Raw genomic sequence first — 24615 nt, forward strand, 5'->3', positions numbered from 1 at the left:
CGTAAGGGAAAGACCGTGCTTGCTGTCGAGGGATCTGAGGACACCAACGCTGCCAAGAAGGCCAAGACAGACGACCCCGGCAAGGAAATTGCCGAGTGCGTCGCCTGCTGGGCCTTGGCGGCTGCCGACAAGCCAGGAGGCTTCGAAAAGCAATACTGCAAGATCCACCGCACCAAGGGCCACGACCTCCAGAACTGCCGGCAAGTCGAGCTGCTTGCTAAGAAGCAAAAAGCTAAGTATGAGAGGCGGGAAAAGGAGAAAGGCTAGGATGGTGCCGAGGGATCTGGCAAGAAGCATGGCAGCCAAGGAGGTCTCCACGGAAAGGATAAACAGCAAGAGAGGCCCGCTCGGGGTCGCGACAAGAAGCAAGGAGATGATGATCATGACGAAGATGACGAGTCCGGAGAGCATGAGTTCCAAAAGGCTACGAAGGCCATGTGCATCGACGGTGGCGCCTCGCTGCACACCTCTCACCGCCAGCTCAAGCAGTGGGCACGTGAGATCACAGCAGCGGAACCATCGCTCGATGCTCAGAAGCCACTGAAGTGGTCTGACACGCCTATCATTTTTGACACCGAGGACCACACTGATCGCACAACTATGGTCGTGTGTTTGCTGTTGTTGGTCTCGCCAACAATACGCAACCTCAAGGTGACCAAGATGCTAGTTGATGGCGAGGCCGGCCTGAATTTGATCTCGCCCGCTGTGATCAAAAGGCTGCAGATTCCTGATGAAGACCTCAAAGAGACGGGCACGTTTGAAGGGGTCAACCCGGGGAGGAGTCAGCCGAAGGGTAAGGTCACTCTACCCGTGATGTTTGGAGGCGAGTTAAACTACATGACAAATAGGATTGTCTTCGATGTAGCCGAGATCCCCTTGCCCTACAACGGGATCCTCAGTCGCCGACACTAGCCAAGTTCATGGCGGCGTCGCATTAAGCCTACAACACGCTGAAGATGCCGGGGCCAATGACCATCATCACCATCCACTCTGACAGAAGGACACACTGATCTGTGCCGACCAACTCTATCGGGAACCAATTGCAGCAACTGCCACCAAGGCACTCTGATAGAGGCAAAGGTGTCCCGTCTTTCGATGAGATGGTGGCTATCATTTTAGAGGAAGTCGACTTTGATGATCCGACTACGAACGTGCGAGGACGTCGCGCCTTAGCAATTGCTAAACCAACTCCGAGGGGTTATTGACCACGCCAGAGCACGATCAACCTGACCACGAGGGCCTATTTCCTGCGAGCAAACGAAGAACAAGCAAGAAACTGAGATTGCAATCTGGATATTGCGAATATAAGATGAAAGCTTTATTGATCAAGGTGGGGTTCTGTGACGTCTTGGTCTGGTCGCTTGATACGTCCATTTTGCATCATGCTTTTATATCGATATTTATTGCATTATGGGTTGTTATTACACATTATGTCACAATACTTATGCCTATTCTCTCTTATTTTACAAGGTTGACATAAAGAGGGAGAATGCCGGCAGCTGGGATTCTGGGCTGGAAAAGGAGCAAATATTAGAGACCTATTCTGCACAGCTCCAAAAGTCCTGAAACTTCACGGAAGACGTTTTCAGAATATATAAAAAATACCGAGCGCAAGAAGTTCAACAGGGGCCACACCCTGCCCACGAGGGTGGGGGGAGCGCCCTACCCCCCTTGGGCGCCCCCCTACCTCGTGGGCCCACTGGTGGCCCTCTGATGTCCATCTTCTGATATATGGAGTCTTTCGATTAGAAAAAAAATCAGAAGCCATCTCCTCGGACGAAACTCCGCCGCCGGAACCAATCTAGGGCTCCGGCAGAGCTGTTCTGCCGGGGAAACTTCCCTCCAGGAGGGGGAAATCATCGCCATCGTCATCACCAACGCTCCTCTCACCGGGAGAGGGCAATCTCCATCAACATCTTCATCAGCACCATCTCCTCTCAAAACCCTAGTTCATCTCTTGTATCCAATTCTTGTCTTCAAGTTCGGGATTGGTGCTAGTAGGTTGCTAGTAGTGTTAATTACTCCTTGTAGTTGATGCTAGTTGGTTTATTTGGTGGAAGATCATATGTTCAGATCCTATATGCTTTGTGAGTAGTTACATTTGTTCCTGAGGACATGGGAGAAGTCTTGCTATTAGTAGTCATGTGAATTTGGTATTCGTTTGATATTTTGATGAGATGTATGTTGTCTCTCCTCTAGTGGTGTTATGTGAATGTCGACTACATAACATTCACCATTATTTGGGCCTAGAGGAAGGCATTGGGAAGTAATAAGTAGATGATGGGTTGCTAGAGTGATAGAAGCTTAAACCCTAGTTTATGCGTTGCTTCGTAAGGGGCTGATTTGGATCCATATGTTTCATGCTATGGTTAGGTTTACCTTAATACTTTTGTTGTAGTTGCGGATGCTTGCAATAGAGGTTAATCATAAGTGGGATGCTTGTCCAAGTAAGGACAGTACCCAAGCACCGGTCCACCAACATACCAAATTATCAAAGTACCGAACACAAATCATATGAATGTGATGAAAACTAGCTTGACGATATTCCCATGTGTCCTTGGGAGCACTTTTCTCTATATTAGAGTTTGTCCAGGCTTGTCCTTTGCTACAAAAAGGATTGGGACACCTTGCTGCACTTTATTTACTTTTGTTACTTGTTGCTCGTTACAAATTATCCTATCACAAAACTATCTGTTACCACTTATTTCAGTACTTGCAGAGAATACCTTGCTGAAAACCGCTTATTATTTCCTTCTGCTCCTCGTTGGGTTCGACACTCTTACTTATCGAAAGGACTACGATAGATCCCCTATACTTGTGGGTCATCAAGACTCTTTTCTGGCGCCGTTGCCGGGGAGTGAAGCGCCTTTGGTAGGTGGAATTTGGTAAGGAAAAATTTATATAGTGTGCTGAAATTTACTGTCACTTGTTACTATGGAAAGTAATCCTCTGAGGGGCTTGTTCGGGGTATCTTCACCCCGACCAGTAGAGCAAAGAGTTGCTCCTCAACCTACTGAACCTACTGAAAATGAAAATGTCTGCTTCGAAATTCCTTCGGGTATGATAGAAAAACTGGTAGCTAATCCTTTTGTAGGAGATGTAACAAAGCATCCTGATGAGCACTTAATATATGTGGATGAAGTTTGTGGATTATTTAAGCTTGCAGGTGTACTCGGAGATGTTGTTAAGAAGAAGGACTTCCCTTTATCTTTGAAGGGAGATGCATCGACATGGTATAGGCTATGTGATGATACGGGGTCATGGAATTACAAACGATTGAAATTGGAATTTCATCAGAAGTTTTATCCTATGCATCTTGTTCATCGTGATCGCAATTATATATATAATTTTTGGCCTCGCGAAGGAGAAAGCATCGCTCAAGCTTGGAGGAGGCTTAAATCAATGTTATATTCATGCCCCAATCATGAGCTCTCAAGAGAAATGATTATTCAAAAATTTTATGCTCGGCTTTCTGATAGCAATCGCACCATGCTTGATACTTCTTGTGCTGGCTCTTTTATGATGAAGACTATTGAATTCAAATGGGATTTATTGGAAAGAATTAAACGCAACTCTGAAGATTGGGACCTCGACAAAGGTAAGGAGTCAGGTATGACACCTAGGTTTGATTGTGTTAAATCTTTTATGAATACCAATGTTTTCTGTAAATTTAGCACTAAATATGGACTTGACTCTAAGATAGTAGCTTCTTTCTGTGAATCTTTTTCTACTTATGTTGATCTCCCCAAGGAGAAGTGGTTTAAATATCATCCTCCCATAGAAGTAAAAGTAGCTGCACCTATTAAAGTTGAAGAAAAGACTATCACTTATAATGATCCTATTGTTCCTACTTCTTATGTTGAGAAACCACCTTTCCCTGTCAGGATAAAGGATCATGCTAAAGCTTCAACTGTGGTTCGTAAAAGCAATATTAAAACTTATACACCTTCTGAGCAAATTAAAGTTGAACCTGATATTGCTATTGTTAAAGATCTCTTGTCTGATAATATTGATGGGCATGTTATTCATTTCCTTGACGAGACTGCTAGAATTGCTAAACCTTGTGCTAAAGATAAAAATAGACCTGTGGTAGGCATGCCTGTTATTTCTGTTAAAATAGGAGATCATTGTTATCATGGCTTATGTGATATGGGTGCTAGTGCTAGTGCAATACCTTACGCCTTATACAAAGAAATTATGCATGATATTGCACCTGTTGAGATAGAAGATATTGATGTCACAATTAAGCTTGCCAATAGAGATACTATTTCACCAATGGGAATTGTTAGAGATGTTGAAGTCTTGTGTGGGAAAACTAAATATCCTGCTGATTTGCTTGTTCTTGGTTCCCCACAAGATAGCTTTTGTCCCATTATATTTGGTAGACCCTTCTTAAACACTGTTAATGCTAAGATAGATTGCAAAAAGGATGTTGTTACCATCGGTTTAGATGATATGTCTCATGAATTTAATTCCTCTAAATTTAGTAGACAACACCGTGAAGAAGAATTACCTAGTAAGGATGAAATTATTGGTCTTGCTTCTATTGCGTACCTCCTAGTGATCCTTTAGAACAATATTTGCTAGACCATGAAAATGATATGTTTATGAATGAAAGAAGGGAAATAGATGAAGTATTCTTTAAATAGGAACCTATTATGAAACACAATTTGCCTATTGAAATCCTAGGGGATCCTCCTCCACCCAAGGGTGATCCCGTGTTTGAGCTTAAACCATTGCCTGATACTCTTAAATATGCTTATCTTGATGAGAAAAAGATATATCATGTTATTATTAGTGCTAACCTTTCAGAGCATGAGGAAGAGAGATTATTGAAAACTCTGAAGAAGCACCGTGCTGCTATTGGGTATACTCTTGATGATCTTAAGGGCATTAGTCCCACTCTATGTCAACATAAAATAAATTTGGAAGAAGATGTTAAACCAGTTCGTGATCATCAACGACGACTAAATCCTAAAATGAAGGAAGTGGTAAGAAAGGAAATACTAACGCTCCTTGAGGCAGGTATAATTTATCCCGTTGCTGATAGTCAGTGGGTAAGTCCTGTCCATTGTGTCCCTAAGAAGGGAGGTATTACTGTCGTTCCTAATGACAAAGATGAACTGATTCCTCAAAGAATTATAACAGGTTATAGGATGGTAATTGATTTCCGCAAATTAAATAAGGCCACTGAAAAGGATCATTACCCCTTACCTTTTATCTCCGTCTATGGATCTTCTTTTGATGATTGCTTGAGCAAACTTGATCGAGTTTTGTAGAGATGTGAAGAAACTAATCTTGTCTTGAATTGGGAAAAGTGCCACTTTATTGTTAATGAAGGTATTGTCTTGGGGCATAAAGTTTCTGAAAGAGGTATTGAAGTTGATAAAGCCAAGGTTGATGCTATTGAAAAATGCCATGCCCCAAGGACATCAAAGGTATAACAAGTTTCCTTGGTCACGCCGGATTTTATAGTAGGTTCATTAAGGACTTCTCAAAAATTTATCAGCCTCTGACTAATTTATTACAAAAAGATATACCATTTGTCTTTGATGATGATTGTGTAGAAGCATTTGAAATACTTAAGAAAGTATTGATCTCTGCACCTATTGTTCAGCCACCTGATTGGAATTTACCCTTTGAAATTATGTGTGATGCTAGTGATTATGCTGTAGGTGCTGTTCTAGGGCAAAGAGTTGATAAGAAATTAAACGTTATTCAATATGCTAGTAAAACCCTAGACAATGCTCGAAGAAATTATGCTACTACTGAAAAAGAATTCTTAGCAGTTGTATTTGCTTGTGATAAGTTCAGAACTTATATTGTTGATTCTAAAGTAACTATTCACACTGATCATGCTGCTATTAAATATCTTATGGAAAAGAAAGATGCTAAACCTTGACTTATTAGATGGGTTCTCTTACTACAAGAATTTGACTTACATATTGTTGATAGAAAGGGAGCTGAGAACCCCGTTGCAGACAACTTGTCTAGGTTAGAAAATGTGCTTGATGACCCACTTCCTATTGATGATAGCTTTCCTGATGAGCAATTAAATGTCATAAATGCTTCTCATACTGCTCCATGGTATGCTGATTATGCTAATTACATTGTTGCTAAGTTTATACCACCTAGTTTCACATACCAGCAAAAGAAAAAGTTCTTCTATGATTTGAGGCATTACTTTTGGGATGACCCACATCTTTATAAAGAAGGAGTAGATGGTGTTATTAGATGTTGTGTACCTGAGCATGAACAGGAACAGATCCTATGCAAGTGTCACTCTGAAGCTTATGGAGGACACCATGCTGGAGATAGAACTGCACATAAGGTATTGCAATCTGGTTTTTATTGGCCTACTCTCTTCAAGGATGCCCGTAAGTTTGTGTTATCTTGTGATGAATGTCAAAGAATTGGTAATATTAGTAGACGTCAAGAAATGCCTATGAACTATTCACTCGTTATTGAACCATTTGATGTTTGGGGCTTTGACTATATGGGACCTTTTCCTTCCTCTAATGGATATACACATATTTTAGTTGCTGTTGATTACGTTACTAAGTGGGTAGAAGCTATTCCAACTAGTAGTGATGATCATAACACTTCTATTAAAATGCTTAAAGAAGTTATTTTTCCAAGATTTGGAGTCCCTAGATATTTAATGACTGATGGTGGTTCACATTTTATTGATGGTGCTTTCCGTAAAATGCTTGCTAAGTATGATGTTAATCATTAATCATAGAATTGCATCCCCTTATCACCCTCAGTTTAGTTGTCAAGTAGAATTGAGTAATAGAGAGCTCAAATTAATTTTGCAAAAAACTGTTAATAGATCTAGAAAGAATTGGTCCAAGAAACTTGATGATGCATTATGGGCCTATAGAGCTGCATATAAAAATCCTATGGGTATGTCTCCGTATAAAATGGTTTATGGAAAAGCATGTCACTTACCTCTCGAACTAGAACATAAGGCATATTGGGCTATTAAAGAGCTCAATTATGATTTTAAACTTGCCGGTGAGAAGAGGTCATTTGATATTAGCTCACTCGATGAATGGAGAACCCAAGCCTACAAAAATGCCAAGTTGTTTAAAGAAAAAGTTAAAACATGGCACGATAAAATTATACAAAAGCGTGAGTTTAATGTAGGAGATTATGTATTGCTATACAACTCTCGTTTAAGATTTTTTGCAGGAAAACTTCTCTCTAAATGGGAAGGTCCTTACGTTATCAACGAGGTCTATCGTTCCGGTGCCATAAAAATCAACAACTCCGAAGGCACAAATCTGAAGGTGGTGAACGGTCAAAGAATCAAACATTATATCTCTGGTAATCCCATAAATGTTGAAACCAATGTTATTGAAACTGTAACCCTGGAGGAATACATAAGGGACACTTTCCGGAATGTTTCAGACTCCGAAAAGGAATAGGTATGTGGTACGGTAAGTAAACCGACTCCAAAACAGTATTTAAGGCAATATTTCTCTGTTTTGGAATATTTAGAAAAATAGAAAAATAAAAAGCAATCCGGGAAGGACACGAGGCCTCCACGAGGGTGGAGGGCACGCCCTACCCTACTGGGCGTGCCCCTACCTCATGGGCACCTCGTGCGCTCTCCGGACTCCGTTTTCGTACACGACACATATTTTGGTCGGTAAAAATTCATTATATAATCTCCCGGAGGTTTTGACTCCCGTATCACGCAAATATCTCTTGTCTTTGTTTTGAGTTGTCCTGCTGCAGACAGAGCAACATGTCGTCCCAGGATTCGAAAGGAGAAAGCTATGTGGCTGATTACCTTGCAGATCCTAAGGTCTATGGGGATGTGGAGCATTGGGGTTGGACTACGGAAGAAGAAGAGGACTATGAACCCAAGTGAAAGGAGGAGACGAGCTCAGATGAAGATGAAGTCCCACTACCTCAACCTGGGGACATGCATGTGGAGTTCAAAAAGTCAAGCCTCCCGGATAGAGTAAAAAAACCTAAGATCGAGTTTATCCCTTTTCGCCTCTTGCAGGAAAACAAGGAGGAACTATGCAAAAAGATACTGAGCCTGGAACAGGAGATCGAGGACCTAAGGGACCAAAATTCTGCCCTCAAGCGCAAATTAAGGAAGAAGCCTACACCATCAACAAAACCATCACCTTCTTCACCAACAAAGAAGAATTGAGTATCTGGTATGGGCACTCCCCTTGGCAACTGCCAAGCTTGGGGGAGTGCCCCGGTATGGTATCACCATCACTTTTATCTTTACCATTTTCCTTAGTTCGATCCTTTTGGTAATATCTTGATCTAGTAGAATAAAGTTTATGGCATGATCTAGTTTTGAGTTTTGCTTTATGATCCTTCTATGTAATCGAGTCCGTGAGCTATATAATAAAGATTAGTGTTGAGTCAAGGGCTTGATTATTTTGCGATGATCCTAAGGGAATAAAAGAAAAGAGAAAGAAATAAAAAGAAACAAAGAGATCATGTGAATCTTATGGAGAGTAATGAGCTCACATAGAAAAAGTATGATGAATAAAAGTTGTTGAGAGTTGACAAACATAGTTTTGGTCATCGTTGCAATTAATAGGAAGTAATAAAGAAAGAGAGGTCTTCACATATAAATATACTATCTTGGACATCTTTTATGATTGTGAGCACTCATTAAAATATGACATGCTAAAGAGTTGACGTTGGATAAGGAAGACAACGTAATGGGTTATGTTTTCTTACATCTGAGATAAATTAGATTGTCATGGATCATCCAACATGGTTGAGCTTGCCTTTCCCCCTCATGCTAGCCAAATTCATCGCACCAAGTAGAGATACTACTTGTGCTTCCAAATACCCTTAAACAAGTTTTGCCATGAGAGTCCACCATACCTACCTATGGATTGAGTAAGATCCTCCAAGTAAGTTGTCATCGGTGCAAGCAATAAAAATTGCTCTCTAAATATGTATGACTTATTAGTGTGGGAGAAAATAAGCATTATACGGTCATGTGATATGGAAGAAATAAAAGCGACAGACTGCATAATAAAGGTCCATATCACAAGTGGCAATGTAAAGTGACGTTCTTTCGCATTAAGATTTTGTGCATCCAACCATAAAAGTGCATGACAACCTCTGCTTCCCTCTGCGAAGGGCCTATCTTTTACTTTTATCTCCTACCTTGCATAAGAGTCATGGTGATCTTCACCCTTCCTTTTTACATTTTATCCTTTGGCAAGCACAGTATGTTGGAAAGATCCTGGTATATATGGCTAATTGGATGTGAGTTTTCATGAACTATTATTGTTGACATTACCCTTGAGGTAAAACGTTGGCAGGCAAAACTATAAGCCCCCATCTTTCTCTGTGTCCGATTAAAACTCCATACCCATAAGTATTGCGTGAGTGTTAGCAATTGTGAAAGACTATATGATAGTTGAGTATGTGGACTTGCTGAAAAGCTCTTATACATTCACTCTTTCCTATGTTATGATAAATTGCAATTGCTCCAATGACTGAGATTATAGTTTGTTAGTTTTCAATGAAGTTTATGATTCATACTTGAAATTGTGATTGAATTATTACTCTAGCATAAGAAATCATATGACAAGAATTATGTAAGTTGCTGTTCTAAGAATGATCATGATGCCCTCATGTCCGTATTTTACTTTTATCGACACCTCTATCTCTAAACATGTGGACATATTTTTGGATTTCGGCTTTCGCTTGAGGACAAGCGAGGTCTAAGCTTGGGGGAGTTGATACGTCCATTTTGCATCATGCTTTTATATCGATATTTATTGCATTATGGGCTGTTATTACACATTATGTCACAATACTTATGTCTATTCTCTCTTATTTTACAAGGTTTACATAAAGAAGGAGAATGCCGGCAGCTGGGATTCTGGGCTGGAAAAGGAGCAAATATTAGAGACCTATTCTACATAGATCCAAAAGTCCTGAAACTTCACGGAAGACGTTTTCAGAGTATATAAAAAAAATACCGAGCACAAGAAGTTCACCAGGGGGGCCACACCCTGCCCACGAGGGTGGGGGGCGCGCCCTACCCCCCTGGGCGTGCCCCTACCTCATGGCCCCCCTGGTGGCCCTCCGATGTCCATCTTCTGATATATGGAGTCTTTCAATGAGAAAAAAATCAGAAGCCATCTCCTCGGACGAAACTCCGCCGCCACGAGGCAGAACCTTGGCGGAACCAATCTAGGGCTCCGGCAGAGCTGTTCTGCCAGGGAAACTTCCCTCCGGGAGGGGGAAATCATCGCCATCGCCATCACCAACGCTCCTCTCATCGGGAGAGGGCAATCTCCATCAACATCTTCATCATCACCATCTCCTCTCAAAACCCTAGTTCATCTCTTGTATCCAATTCTTGTCTTCAAGTCTGGGATTGGTGCTAGTAGGTTGCTAGTAGTGTTAATTACTCCTTGAAGTTGATGCTAGTTGGTTTATTTGGTGGAAGATCATATGTTCAGATCCTATATGCATATTAATACCCCTCTGATTATGAACATGATTATGCTTTGTGATTAGTTACGTTTGTTCCTGAGGATATGGGAGAAGTCTTGCTATTAGTAGTCATGTGAATTTGGTATTCCTTCGATATTTTGATGAGATGTATGTTGTCTCTCCTCTAGTGGTGTTATGTGAACATTGACTACATAACACTTCACCATTATTTGGGCCTAGAGGAAGGCATTGGGAAGTAATAAGTAGATGATGGGTTGCTAGAGTGACAGAAGCTTAAACCCTAGTTTATGCGTTGCTTCGTAAGGGGCTGATTTGGATCCATATGTTTCATGCTATGGTTAGGTTTACCTTAATACTTTTTTTGTAGTTGCGGATGCTTGCAATAGAGGTTAATCATAAGTGGGATGCTTGTCCAAGTAAGGACAGTACCCAAGCACCGGTCCACCCACATACCAAATTATCAAAGTACCGAACGTGAATCATATGAACGTGATGAAAACTAGCTTGACGATATTCCCATGTGTCCTGGGGAGCGCTTTTATCTATATAAGAGTTTGTCCAGGCTTGTCCTTTGCTACAAAAAGGATTGGGCCACCTTGCTGCACTTTATTTACTTTTGTTACTTGTTGCTCGTTACAAATTATCCTATCACAAAACTATCTTTTACCACTTATTTTAGTACTTGTAGAGAATACCTTGCTGGAAACCGCTTATTATTTACTTCTACTCCTCGTTGGGTTCGACACTCTTACTTATCGAAAGGACTACGATAGATCCCCTATACTTGTGGGTCATCATCGCTGGACACAAACGAAGTACGCGAAGTTGCAGCTATGGTGAACTTTTAATCTAAACAAAACCCAAAGTCTAAACGACGCCCTAAGGGCTGTATATATGGAGGAAGAGGGGGATTTCATGGCCCTTGGAGGAGGGGTCCGAAACCAACCCTAACTCTTGTTTCCCCACACATACAGACTCTAAAAACAACCTATACTTAAGTATTTCGAAAATACATGGGCTTGGCCCAATAATAAGGTGATGCAGCACCTAAAATAGCCTCTGGACAAAATTTATGAAGTGGCATCTTGTATATTTCATCTAAGACTTCATGCATTCCTTATGGTGGCTTCAAAGTCCTGAAATCATCACTTGTAACTCCGTTCTTGATCCCCTTGCACATGCCATCATTTCCATGCTTGAACTTGCTCCAAGGTTCATCTTTCTTGTCCAAGCTAGGCCCTTCATTTGCAAGCAAAACAAATGTATCCAATTTAGGCAACATCATATTCTCATGAACATTAGAATCGTTACCAAGAAACGAAAGTACCTGATAATTCAATTGGCATGCGCGAGCTCTAGTAATTGGTCCATTGTGTATAGCAGCAGGGGCTGTGGGTGTAACAATGGTATTGATGTCCTCATCATCCTCCCCTTCTTGAAATGAAGTCATCCTCGATGAAAGTTCATCGTCCTCACCCAAAAAAGGCTTCAAACCTGCAATGTTAAAAGTGGGACTAACCCCAAAATCTGCAGGCAGCTCAAGTTTATATGCATTATCATTTATTTTCTCTAACACCTTAAAAGGACCATCAGCACGTGGCATTAGCTTTGATTTGCGCAAATTAGGAAATCTATCCTTACGCAAATGTAACCAAACAAGATCTCCAGGTGCAAACACAACATGTTTTCTACCCTTATCTCCAGCAAGTTTATATTGAGCATTCATACACTCAATGTTTTCCTTAGTTAACTCATGCATTTTTAAAATCAATTCAACACGTTCTTTAGCATCAAAATGAACCTTCTCCGAAGATGGAAGAGGTAACAAATCAATAGGTGCACGAGGTAGGAAACCATACACAATTTCAAAAGGGCACATCTTAGTAGTATAATGCAATGAACGATTATAAGAAAAATTCAATATGAGGCAAGCATTCTTCCCACATTTTCTTGTTATTCTTCAAAACAGCCCTAAGCATAGCAGACAATGTTCTATTGACTACTTCAGTTTGTCCATCAGTTTGGGGGTGACAAGTAGTACTAAAAAGCAGTTTAGTCCCCAACTTAGCCCATAAACATCTCCAAAAGTGGCTAAGAAATTTAGTATCACTATGTGAAACAATAGTATTTGGCACATCATGCAAGCGAATAATTTCACGAAAGAACAAATCAGCAACATTAACAGCATCATCGCTTTTATGACATGGTATAAAGTGTGTCATTTTCGAGAACCTATCCACGACAACAAATATGCTATCCCTCCCCTTCTTTGTTCGAGGTAAACCTAAAACAAAGTCCATAGATATATCCTCCCAAGGAACACTAGGTACAGGCAAAGGCATATATAAACCATGAGGATTGAGTCGTGACTTAGCTTTTTGACATGTAGTGCAGCGAGCAACAAAACGCTCAACATCCCGTCTCATCTTTGGCTAAAAGAAATGTGTAGCAATTATATCCTCCGTCTTCTTGACGCCAAAGTGTCCCATTAATCCTCCTCCATGCGCCTCCTGCAACAACAAAAGACGAACGGAGCTAGCTGGAATGCATAGCTTGTTAGCACGAAACACAAATCCATCGTTAAGAACGAACTTGTTCCAAGTTCTCCCTTCCTTACAATTCTGCAATACATCTTTAAATTCAGCATCATGCACATATTGATCTCTGATGGTCTCCAAACCAAATATTTTAAAGTCAAGTCGTGAAAGCATAGTATAACGATGAGACAATGCATCAGCAATAACATTTTGTTTACCCTTCTTGTGTTTAATGACATAAGGGAAAGTCTCAATGAATTCAACCCATTTAGCATGTCTACCGTTCAGTTTTGCTTGACTTTTAATGTGTTTCAAAGATTCATGATCAGAATGTATAACAAATTCCTTGGGCCATAAATAATGTTGCCATGTTTCTAAGGTCCGAACAAGAGCATATAATTCTTTATCATAAGTAGAATAGTTCAGACTAGGCTCACTCAATTTTTCAGAAAAGTATGCAACAGGTTTGCCATCTTGTAATAACACACCTCCTAATCCAATTCCACTAGCATCACATTCAAGCTCAAAAGTCTTATTAAAATTAGGAAGTTGGAGTAAAGGAGCATGTGTCAACTTATCTTTCAATACCGTGAAGGCTTCTTCCTGTGCGGTTCCCCAAACAAAAGGCACATCCTTCTTTGTAAGCTCGTTGAGAGGTGCAGCAATGGTGCTGAAATCTCTCACAAAACACCTATAGAATCCAGCGAGTCCAAGGAAACTCCTCACTTGTGTGACCGTTTTGGGCTGCGGCCAACTCTCAATAGCTTCAATCTTGGCTTTATCAACTTCAATTCCCTCTGGAGTAACAACATAGCCAAGAAAAGATACTCGGTCGGTGCAAAAGGTGCACTTTCCAAGGTTACCAAACAAACGTGCATCACGTAGAGCAATAAAAACATCACGTAAATGTTCCAAATGTTCCTCCAAAGATTTGCTATAAATCAATATGTCATCAAAGTAAACTACCACAAATCGTCCAATGAAAGCACATAAAACTTCGTTCATTAATCTCATGAAAGTACTAGGTGCATTAGTTAACCCAAAAGGCATGACTAACCACTCATATAATCCAAACTTAGTTTTAAATGCTGTTTTCCATTCATCTCCCAATTTCATACGAATTTGATGGTATCCACTACGCAAATCAACTTTGGAGAATATTGTAGAGCCACTCAATTCATCAAGCATATCATCTAGCCTAGGAATAGGATGACGATAATGAATAGTAATATTATTAATGCCTCTACAATCAACGCACATACGTGACGTACCATCCTTTTTCAGCACTAAAATGATAGGAACAACACAAGGACTAAGGGATTCGCGTATATAACCTTTGTCGAGCAGTTCTTGTACTTGACGCATAATCTCCTTCATCTCCTCTGGATTGGTACGGTATGGTGCATGGTTGGGTAATGATGCACCGTGAATTAAGTCAATTAGATGCTCAATCCCTCTGATAGGTGGTAATCCTGGTGGCACGTCTTGTGGAAAGACGTCAACGAACTCCTGCAAAATGTTAGTGACAGCAGGAGGCAAAGAGGAAGGCACGTCCTCGAATGAAAATAATGCCTCTTTGCGCACAAAAGCATAGCAAACAGATTTGCTAAAATCTAGATCATCAATATCAGATTTGGTGGCAAGTAAACATGCACTTTTCAATTTAATTTTAGAAACAACACTAGATGGTTTATTATTAGGCTTCATTTGTTGCTCAAATTCTTTTGCCACAATCTGATTTTCACTCTTATTTTTCTCCCGTTTTGCTTTATTAGCTCTATTGATATCATCTTTCAAAATGGAATCAAGAGTCATAGGAAGCAAAGTAATATTTTTATCCTTATGAACAAGAGTATACTGATTGTTTCTACCATGGTGTACAGAATTTTTATCAAATTGCCATGGTCTACCAAGTAATAAGGAACATGTTTGCATAGGTACCACATCACAATCAACATAATCAGCATATGTAGAGATACTAAAATGCACACGAACAGTACGTGTTACCTTAACCTTGCCACTGTTGTTGAACCATTGGATGTAGTAAGGATGTGGATGTGGTCTTGTGGTGAGAGATAGCTTCTCCACCATCTCCATTCTACCCAAGTTATTGCAGCTCCCTCCATCTATGATGACACGAACAGAACGTTCCTTCACAACTCCCTTTGTATGGAACAAATTATGCCTCTAATTTTTCTCAGCTTGTGTAACCTGCACAATCAAAACACGTTGAGCAACTAAACATTCATACCTGTCAGCATCTTTAGCAGCCATGTATTGCGTCTCATGATCAGAATCCTCTCCACCGTGTTCTTCATGTGTAATAAGAGCCAAAGTCTCCTCATCATAGTCACTAGCGGACTCATACCCACCATCCTCAGTAACAATCATCACACGCTGAGATTTGCATTCTCTCGCAAAATGTCCTCTTCCCTTACAATGACGACAAATAATATCACTTATGTGCCCTGTTGATGCCATGGAAGAAGAAGAACTCTGTGTAGGCCCAGCAGGTGTGCTCTTGGCAGATAGTGGTGGTTGTGCTTGCTTTCTTGTATCACGGCTGGAGGTGGCACCTGATGGAGGTGCTGGTGCAGTGGAAATAGAGGATGCACATGGTGTCCATGATGAAGATCGACCTGCAGAAAAGTTAGTTCACGCCAATGCCTGTCGATCCTGCACTTCACGTTTAGCTTTACAAGCAAGATGGAATAAACGAGTGATATTAGTATACTCCTTATACTCTAGAATGGTCTGAATCTCTCTATTTAATCCACCCATAAAACGTGCAAGCATAGCTTCATTCTCCTCAACAATGCCACATCTAATCATGCCAGTTTGTAATTCCTGATGATATTCTTCTACGGAATTTTTTCCTTGTCTTAAACGCTGCAATTTTTGAAGTAATTCACGTTGATAGTATGGTGGAACCCAACGAGTACGCATAGCAGTTTTCAAAGCATCCCAAGTAGCTGGAATATGATATAATCTACAATGTTCAGACCACCAAACACATGCAAAGCTAGTGAAAGCACAAACAGCAGCAGGAACACATCTCTCCTCAGGATAGTAAACATGTAAATCGTTGTTCAGTTTCTAACTCCCAAGTAAGATATATATCTGGAACATATCTACCCTCAAATGGTGGAATGTTCAATTTCAGTTTAGGGAGATGGTCATGATCACGTACCTGAGGTGGTTGTGCAGCCCTACCATTGCGATGATATGCATGAGGACGACCTGGTGGCGGTGGTGCTGGTGGTTGCACGTAATTCTGATTTTGATCAACCTCATCCTCGTAATGGTCCTCCACCTCTGCAGTAGTAGCAGGAGCTACAGAAGCATCAACAGCGGCACCAGAATTTTGACCAGGCTCAAGGGGAATGCGCAGTGTCCGTCCCACTTGATTTGGAAGGCGATGTTGTTGTTGTTGTTGTTGTTGTTGTTGTTGCTGTTGTTGCTGTTGTGCTGTTGCTGCTGTTGCTACTGTTGTTGTTGTTGTTGTTGTTGTTGTTGCTGTTGTTGCTGTTGTTGCTATTGTTGTTGTTGTTGTTGTTGTTGTTGTTGTTGTTGTTGTTGTTGTTGTTGTTGTTGTTGTTGTTGTTGTTGTTGTTGTTGTTGTTGTTGTTGTTGTTGTTGTTGCTATTGTTGCTGCCGGTGGCGGTGGTGGAAGACGCGCGAGCAATTCATTAAACTTGTTATCGAGCTTTGTTTCGAAGGTCTTCTCCATGCCATCTATCTTCTCCATGGCCTCTTCAAATCTGTTTAGCACATCTTGCACCTGTCCACTCATCATTTGCTGAAATTTATCATGTAGCTCTTTGTTCGTCATGTTCTCCCAATCTGTCTCATCGGCTTGTGATCCTGCCATGGTTAGAATTCTTACCAGTTCTTACCCAGCAGCAGGTGGTGATCGGCGACCGTTGTAGTCAAAACTCTCAAAGATTGGATAGAGCGATTGCCAAGTGGTGTCAAACGCACGATGTAGATATATGTGGAGATAGGAAGGCTTATGATATGGTAGCAAAAATGTCAGCAATAATCAATTCAGAGATGCAAAGTTGAATAAACGCTCAACGACGGTACTGTGCTGGTCCTAGCCTAGATCGTACTAGAGACGCGAGCCTAGAACATGAACAAAATCACGGCACGACACGTAAACAAGGGAGGAGCACTCTCTGTTTTTTTTCCTTTTTTCACCTTTTCCTCATTTTTTTGCTCCGCAACAATTTTTTTCGAAAAAGTCTACAAATGGTCTAAAAACTGCCTAGCCAGAATTTTCTAGACGTTTTTTTGAGTTTGGAACTATTTTTCTACTGCGGATAGCACGGAAGTTGGGGAGTCCGACTTGGTCACGACTTGAAGTATCGCGTGATCTGGAACTCGAAAACAAAGCAACAAATACTTTACTCGGATTAGGACTGGTGGCGGAGATGAATCTGGTGGAACACGGACTGCTGGTTGTATATGGCGATGGTATATCTGTACTCAGATTGGTGGTGGTATATGGCAGCGGCGATGTATATGGTGGGGTGGTGGTATATGGCAATGATGATGACGATGGTGCGGCGGCGGCGTGACAACCTGTGAACAGAACTCAAAACTCTAAAGGGACTAGACGCTAAGACCAGCAACTCGACACAATGATGCAACCACAAATTCAACAAAGCAAAACTCTAAAAAGACTATGCCAAGGGCTGTATATATGGAGACCTAACCCTAATTTTTTTGGCTTTTTCGTGGACTATAGGTATGAAGAACAGACTCGACCTAAACTATGAAAAAATGTAAAATCTCACTGAGCAACCTGGATATCTGATACCACTTGATAGAGGCAAAGGTGTCCCGTCTTTTGATGAGACGGTGGCTATCGTTTTAGAGGAAGTCGACTTTGATGATCCGACTATGAACGTGCGAGGACGTCGCGCCTTAGCAATCGCTAAACCAACTCCGAGGGGTTATTGACCACGCCAGAGCATGATCAACCTGACCACGAGGGCCTGTTTCCTACGAGCAAACAAAGAACAAGCAAGAAACTGAGATTGCAATATGGATATTGCGAATATAAGATGAAAGCTTTATTGATCAAGGTGGGGTTCTGTGACGTCTTGGTCTGGTCGCTAGACACAAACGAAGTACGCGAAGTTGCAGCTATGGCGAACTTTTAATCTAAACAAAACCCAAAGTCTAAACAACGCCCTAAGGGCTGTATATATGGAGGAAGAGGGGGGATTTCGTGGCCCTTGGAGGAGGGGTCCAAAACCAACCATAACTCTTGTTTCCCCACACATACGGACTCTAAAAATAGCCTATACTTAAGTATTTCGAAAATACATGGGCCTAGCCCAATAATAAGGTGACGCAGCACCTAAAATAGACTCTGGACGAAATTTATGAAGTGGCATCTTGTATATTTCGTCCAAGGCTTCATGCACTCCTTATGGTGGCTTCAAAGTCCTGAAATCATCACTTGTAACTCCGTTCTTGATCCCCTTGCGCATGCCATCATCTCCATGCTTGAACTTGCTCCAAGTTTCATCTTTCTTGTCCAAGCTAGGCCCTTCATTTGTAAGCAAAACAAATGTATCCAATTTAGGCAACATCATATTCTCATGAACATTAGAATCGTTACCAAGAAACGAAAGTACCTGATAATTCAATTGGCGTGTGCAAGCTCTAGTAATTGGTCCAGTATGTATAGCAGTAGGGGCTGTTGGTGTAACAATGGTATTGATGTCCTCATCACACTCGCTCGTGCCGCTGGAGCCCCGGCAGGAAAGAAGACCAGCAAGACCTCTCGCACCCACTCCGGCAAGCGCACCTCTTCGGAGTGTTGTGCTCCCGTCGAGGACGTGCCAGAGAGCTCCACCGGCAAGAGCAAGAAATCCAGAGCTGCGCCACCAGAGACCAAGAGGGTGTCCATCGAGGAGGATGGCACAGGAGGGGCTTTCACCATAAGCTCCACCCTAGACAACAAATAGGAAAGCGCGCTCATCACCTTCCTGCGGGAGGATGTCGACGTGTTTGCATGGCAAGCATCCGACATCCCCGGCGTTCCCAGGGAGGTGATTGAGCACCACCTTGCTATTTGTCCTCATGCGCGACCCGTCAAGCAGAAGGTCAGGAAGCAAGCTTTGGAACGATAGGAGTTCATTACGGAGGAGATCAGGAAGTTGGAAGCGGCAGGCTTGGTGAGAGGAGTACTCCATCCGACGTGGTTGGCCAATCCGGTGGTGGTGTGCAAGGCAAATGGGAAGTGGAGGCTGTGTATTGACTACACAGATATCAATAAGGCTTGTCCCAAGGACCCTTTCCTGTTGCCGTGCATTGACCAGATTGTTGACTCCACGGCCGGGTGTGATCTGTTATCATTCCTTGACGCCTACTCGGGGTGCCACCAGATCTTCATGACAAGAGAAGACGAAGAGAAGACAACGTTCATCACCCCATGTGGCACGTATTGCTTTTTACGGATGCCTTTCGAGTTGAAGAGTGCTGGCTTGACGTTTGCAAGGCCAGTACAGATTGGGTTTGAGCCCTAGCTACATAGAAATATGGAAGCTTATATGGATGACATAATGGTCAAAACCAAGGACAGGGCGACACTTGCACAAGATTTGGAAGAGACGTTTGCAAATCTGCGCAAGATCAACCTCCAGTTGAACCCCGAGAAATGTGTCTTCGGCGTTCCGTCCCGCAAACTTCTCGGGTTCTTTGTGTCATGGCATGGGATCGAGGCGAATCTAGACAAGATCAAGGCTATTGAGTAGATTGAGGCGCCCAAGCGGATCAAGGATGTGTGTCGGCTCACTGGCTGCGTTGCTGCCATGAGCAGATTCATCTCCAAGTCTGCTGAGCGTGCCCTTCCCTGTTTCAAAATCTTGAAAAAGTCGGGCCCAATGGAATGGACCCCGGAGGCCGAAGCAGCGCTGCAGGGTTTGAAGAAATACCTCTCCTTCACACCGATACTGGTTGCGTCCAAACCACAAGAACCATTGCTGCTGTATCTGGCGGCAAGGAATCAAGTGGTCAGTGCCGCGCTAGTGGCGCAGAGGGAGGTCGACGAAGAGGTAGTGGCAACGGCAAGACTGGCGGATGGCAAGCCAGAGCTCCCCCCGGCAGGGCCTGGTGGCGGCAAGGCAAGGCCCGCGGCAGACTCTGACGCTGGCAGGACAGGGCCTACGCAACCAAACAAAGTGGTGCAGAAGAAGAAAATGATGCAGCACCCGATTTACTTTGTCAGCTCCCTCTTGCAGGGGGCTAGGTCAAGGTACTCCGGTGTGCATAAGTTGCTCTTTGGCCTCCGTATGGCCTCGAGGAAGCTGCACCATTACTTCCAAGCACTCGAAATCACCGTCGTCACCCGCCTCCCGTTGCAACGGATATTGCATAACCCAGACGCAACCGGGAGGATTGTGGAGTGGGTCGTGGAACTGTCAAGATTTGATTTGAAGTTTGAAAGTACTTCAACAACCCATAGCAGAGTCTTGGCAGAGTTCATTGCCGAGTGGACCTCAACGCCTGACGAAGAGATCCAGGAGACCACCCTCCTCGGCAAGGAGGCAAGCCACAACTGGATTATGTACTTTGACAAGGCTTTCTCGTTGCAAGGCGCCAGTGCTGGTGTGCTGCTCGTTGCACCCATCGGAGAGCACCTCAAGTATGTAATCCAGATGCACTTTCCCAGGGAGATGTCCACGAACAACACTACTGAATATGAGGGTTTGCTTGCCGGTCTCAGGATCGCGGTAGACCTCGGGATTAAGAAGCTCATCGTCAGGGGTGATCCACAACTTGTCGTCAGGCAAGTCAACAAATATTATCAAAGCCCGTTGATGGAGGCCTACGTAGATGAGGTGAGGAAGCTGGAGGAGCGTTTTGATGGTATACAGGCGGAGCATGTTCCCCGAGTGGAGAACGACATCGTCGACTACCTGTCGAAGCGCGCCGCCTTCAAACTACCTGTGGAACCAGGTACATTTGTGCTTTGGTTGACTCAACCATCCGTTGAACCATCGACAGAGCAGAACAAGCGAAGGAAATCAGGCCCCGACAAGTACTTTCCCGCCGGGCTCCCAGGAGCCGCCGGCAAAGATGTTGCCATGGACGCTGAGCCTGCCGTGGGGCAACCGACTCCGGCGGGGCGTCAAGCCCTAGCTGTAGAGACGACCGCTCCCATGGCGGAAGGAATGCCTTTAGTCCTTACTGTCGAGCCCCAGGCTCTGGCATGGGCACAGCATACCGTCCGATTCCTCCAAACAGGGGAACTCCCTGAGGAGCAGGAAGAAGCGGAGAAAGTAGCCGTCGGTCCGCCATGTATCAGTTCGTCGACGACGCCCTGTATAGGAAGAGATCAAATGATGTGAAATTGAAGTGCATTCCCTGAGAGGAAGGACTGGAGCTGTTGGCGGAGATACATGGAGGCATATGTGGCTCCCATATAGGGTCGAGGGCCCTTGCTGGCAAGGCATTCCGGCAAGGTTTCTTCTGGCCCACTGCCCTCCAGGATGCAACGACACTAGTAACCAAGTGTGAAGTGTGTCAATTCCATTCGAAGATGCTCCATCAACTAGCTCAAGCCCTTCAAATGATTCCTCTCTCCTGGCCATTTTTGGTAGGCCCCTTCCCCCGCGCTGTTGGGGGCTTTGAGTACTCGTATGTTGCAATCGACAAGTTCACAAAGTGGCCGGAGGTGGAAGCGGTGAGGAAGGTGACGGCGCAATCAGCCGTCAAATTCTTCAAGGGGCTATTCTACCGTTTTGGTGTGCGAAACAGAGTCATCACCGACAATGGCACGCAATTTACAAGCCACACCTTCATGCAATACATCCAAGGCCTCGGCAGCAAGGTCTGTTTTGCTTCCGTGGCACACCCACGGAGCAACGGCCAGGCGGAGAGGGCAAATGCTGAAGTACTGCGAGGCCTAAGGACGAAGACTTTTGACAAGCTGCACAAGAACGGAAGGCGTTGGATTGATGAGCTGTCGACGGTTCTTTGGTCGATCAGAACGACACCAAATCGAGCCACCGTCCAGACACCCTTCGCCCTGGTATACAGGGCGGAAGCAGTTCTCCCCACGGAACTCACATACGGGTCACCTCGAGTGCTCGCTTATGATGAGCTTGAGCAAGAGCAGTTGCGGCAAGATGACGCAACGCTCCTTGTGGAAGATCATCTTCAGGCGGCTGTGAGAGCAGCATGCTACCAGCAAGCCTTGCGCCGCCACCATAGCCGCAAGGTCCATGCCCGAAGCTTTGAGGAAGGCGACCTTGTTCTTCGGCGCGTTCAAAATTCCAACAAGTTGACGCCAAAGTGGGATGGCCCTTATCAGGTAATATGAGTCACCAGGCCCGGCGTAGTCTGCCTGGAGACCGAAGATGCTATTCCAGTGAGCAACTCCTGGAACATCGAACATCTTCGCAAGTTGTACCCATAAGGCACGGTTGCCGGCCCCCCCAGCAAGCCACCTTTTGTACGAGCCTTGCCGGCAAGGCATGTAACCCTGTGTACAAAGCCAGGCGCAGACCCTGAGCATAAATAAATGAAGCGCTGGCACCCTAAGTTTTAGCATGCATGCTAGTTTCAGTCTCTCCCTCGGTTAGGGTTAATAGTGCTTAGCGGTGGCTAACCCCTAGCATAGAGGTCAAGTGTGTGACTCTATGTTCCTTTCCATCCTCTTTGGTTCGCAGGGTACATGGACATTTTTGCTGAGCTATTTGGAAGGAAGAGAACAGGCTGATGCCCCGACCCCGACAAGCCAAGGTTGCCGGGGGCTGCAGGTCTAAGGATCCAATCACGGCAAGCCAAGGTTTCTGGGGGCTGCGACATCAGATAAGTCTTTCTCCCCCACTCTGTTCCCCCGTATGAACCTTGAACGTATAAGGCTTCGCTCACTCTCATACCATCTTGCTCCCTCTGTCCCATGTCCAAAAACCTTACTTTGGGACGGAACTTGGTTGTAGTGCGGTGAGAAGAGGGCGAGCAAGGGGCCTAATCCTGCTCGACACCTACCTCTGCCAAGGGCGTGAGTGTAGCCAAGCCATAGAGCAGGAGAACGGCAAGGCCTGTTGCCGGGATACAATGTTTATCTTAAGATAACAAGGACACATTCCTCGGTGTGGCCCTTGCCCACGCGCAAGCAAAACCCGGCAAACACCCTTCTTTTCATTCATACGTTGTAAAGGAGTACAATTCATACGGAATGAGTACACGAGCGAGGGGATTACAAGATCTAAATTCTACCAAGGCCCGTAGGCTTACCAACTAAAAAAAGATAAGTGCCCCATGGTCCCCGTTCTTGCCCTTTTCCTCCCAGGTGCGGCAGGTGAAGGCAAAAAGAAGGCGATGGGGAACGCGCCGATGGAGAGCTTGACGAGGAAGGCCCTCGGCAGGGCGCATGGTCGAGGGAGGGGCGGCGCGGTCAGTCGGAGTCGTAGTCGGCATTCCCCTGCTCGACACCCTCGTCGTCACTATCGCTGTCCTCCTCGTCACTCCCGCTTGAGGAAGAGCCTTCATCATCGGAGGAGCTCTCCATGTAGCACTTCAGGCGAGTTCCAGAGTCTCCAAAGACCTTGATGGAGAGCAGGCCGTTCTCCATTAATTTGAAATAGAGAACGAGCCCCGCCATCAGGCTGTGGATACGAGCAAAAGTCTTCCATCCGCGACGAAAATACATGACATGAGGGGCTGGAAAGTCAACATTGACCCGCATGCCGTTGTTCCCGCAGCCCCTCATATGCAACCTCAGGGTCTGGGGCGGATTGAGCTCCATCTCCCGAGCAAATGGAGCAGCGAGACGAAGGCGATAGCGCGGTGGGCGGCGCAGCCTGATGAAGAACTCACGAGGCTGGTCCCCGACATGGCCCTCCATTGGAGGAGGCATCGCTGGCGAAGGCAAGGCCGGTGCGCCGCCCCGTCCCACTCTTACCCAAGCGCCACGCCGACCTCGGCCTCGCCCCCTCCCCCTTCCTCTCATGGCCGGCTCTGCCGCTGCGAACTCTTGGGAAGGGGGGATGCACTGTCGAGCAGAGACCCTTGCCGCCACCGTCAAAGGGCTGGCGCCCCCTCTCGCCATGGCAGATGGAAGAACGGAGCCGAAGTGGAAGGAGAGGAATGGTGAAATATTGTGGGATGCCATACCCTCCCCCTTCTTATAAAGGGGAGGGGTTGGGGCTCGGCCGCCCCACTCAGCCAATCCGGTCATCGGGGGCGCAGGGAATCGGGACCGACCCGCCGCTCCAATCAGCGACGGCCCGGTTTCCCGCCTCGTTATTTAAGGTCCGTGCCCCTCCCCCCGCTCCTCCGTCGCCTTCCACCTCGGGGGCACGGGGAACACGTGGCGAGCAAGCAGAAATCAAGGGGACGGGTGAGGCGACCATTCTCCACCCCGTGATCGTGGGGCGCGGGCGCCTTGAAGACCACGACCCAAGTCCACTTAGTAACTGAGCCGCGCCTCTGTGTTTTCCTCTTTTTATGGGGATGGCGCGAGCCGCCTCTTTACCATGATGTGATGCATGCGTGCGGAAACCGCCCCACGCATGATCCCCATGTCACGCATGACCCCCCCACGTCGCATGTTCAACGCGGGTCATGGGGAAGCGCAGCAGACAGAAAAGTT

At 44.6% G+C, this 24615-nt stretch overlaps 1 pseudogene; it reads right to left on the reverse strand.

The window, feature by feature from the left end:
- Window positions 1–940: 940 nt before the first annotated feature.
- Window positions 941–15389, reverse strand: LOC147975737 (uncharacterized; annotated as a pseudogene).
- Between the last annotated feature and the right edge of the window lie 9226 nt (window positions 15390–24615).

The sequence above is a fragment of the Triticum urartu genome, chromosome 4A (assembly GCF_056163025.1).
Source record: "Triticum urartu cultivar PI428250 chromosome 4A, HENAU_Tu73, whole genome shotgun sequence".
NCBI lineage: Eukaryota > Viridiplantae > Streptophyta > Magnoliopsida > Poales > Poaceae > Triticum > Triticum urartu.